The sequence below is a fragment of the Suncus etruscus genome, chromosome 14 (assembly GCF_024139225.1).
Source record: "Suncus etruscus isolate mSunEtr1 chromosome 14, mSunEtr1.pri.cur, whole genome shotgun sequence".
Lineage (NCBI taxonomy): Eukaryota > Metazoa > Chordata > Mammalia > Eulipotyphla > Soricidae > Suncus > Suncus etruscus.
This window is the reverse complement of record NC_064861.1, coordinates 54,437,660-54,439,309: the sequence shown is the minus strand read 5'-3', so window position 1 is coordinate 54,439,309 and position 1,650 is coordinate 54,437,660. Positions and strand designations below refer to the sequence as shown.

The 1,650-nt window shown below is 35.9% G+C and overlaps 1 non-coding gene across 1 annotated transcript; it reads left to right on the top strand.

The window, feature by feature from the left end:
- The first annotated feature begins 1,313 nt into the window (after positions 1-1,313).
- LOC126029171 (U6 spliceosomal RNA) lies at positions 1,314-1,420 on the top strand. The gene has a single exon (XR_007502822.1). It is a non-coding gene; the product is annotated as a U6 spliceosomal RNA (small nuclear RNA).
- Positions 1,421-1,650: the final 230 nt, after the last annotated feature.

Below are 1,650 nucleotides of genomic sequence, written 5' to 3'. Positions count from 1 at the left end.
TTTTGTTTAATATTTTTTAACAGTTTAAATTTATCACAAAATTGTGGAAGTACCACAATGGGTCTCCTTTTCTTTGCCATTTGAATTGGTTTTTGCTCTTGTTCTGTGCCTTTTTCTTCTTTTTGTTTTTTTTGTTGTACAGAAGAACATTAAGATGGTATCAGTAATATCTTTGAGTACACAGATGTCAAAATTATGTAATATAATAGTAAATAATATATAGATCACTGAAGCTCCTCTAATGAGGTATAAATATTTAAAAATATGTCAGTTCATTAACATCTTACTTCTTCCTTCTCTTTTTGTTTTGTAAAATATGGGCTCTGAATTCAAGGAGATAAAGAACATTTGAATTTTATAGAAACAGAGTCTACACCAGATGAATTATAGTTTCTAATAAAAATTAATATAAACTCTCTTCAGTATGATTGTTAAGGGTCCAAAGAAAGCCCACCACCTCAAGTAAAGAATTCTCAAATTCAGAAAATGCAACAGCAAAGCAGGTTTATTGATTCCAGCTAGCTGGGGTGACCAGATCTGTCATGTAGAATGAATCCGGAGGCCCCAAATACCTTGGGGAGCTTCTTATATAGGCCTAGGGGTCACAAGGGGAGGGTCGTTATGGAAAAAGGGGCTTGTAAAATGCACAAGTCTCTAGTTCAGGTTTAAACACAGTGACCAATCTGACAGCCTGCTCAGCTTCCATTCCAAATATGGTAGACTTCCCCTAAGGGGGAGTACTCTGACTGAAGTCTGCAATCTTTAACTTTGAGCAAGCTTACTGACATGGGTTGTGCATCCTGTCAGATGTTTGTAGTCTGCTGATCATGATGAGAGTGTCCTGCCCAAAGTACATTCTGTTGACTTTTAACATAGATAGAGAAATTCCAGGGTAAGGTGGAGGGCAAGGGTAGAGAGAGCAAGAAGCAGAAACTTACATTTAGTTGAATTGCTTGTTGCATTCTAACATAGAGAGGAAAATTCCAGGGTCGGGTGGGAGCCAAGAATGAGGATACAGAAAACAAGAAGCAGAAACTTACATTTAATCATTAGTGAAATTATGGCTTGTTGCATTCAGTTGTTATTATTATTCTTATTTTCCTTTATACCTATTACTAAACATTTTACTTAATTCTACTTTAACAATGATAACCATCAAAATAGATGGTTATTGCACAATAATTAACAAGGACAATAATTAACTTCTTAAGGAGTTACATTTTCTAGAATAATAAATATAGGATATAAATATCAATCATTAATATAAATAATTTACCAATAATGTCTGTTCTAACCAGTTTAAAAAGACTCGAGTGCTTGCTTCGGCAGCACATATACTAAAATTGGAATGCTACAGAGAAAATTAGAATGACCCCTGAGCAACGATGACATACAAATTCGTGAAGCATTCCATATTTTTTAAGACAGAGAGAAAGCACATTAGTAGGGCATTTGCCTTGTATGCAGCAGATCAGGACAGACAGTGGTTCGAATCCCAGCATCCCATGTGGTCCCCCGTACCTGCCAGAAGTGATTTCTGAGCTCAGAGCCATGAGTAACCACTGTGCTAGGTGTGACACCCCCCACCCAGAAAAACCAACATCAAAAAAGACTTGAGTAAAATTAAAATGTATCTCTACTAACCCATTA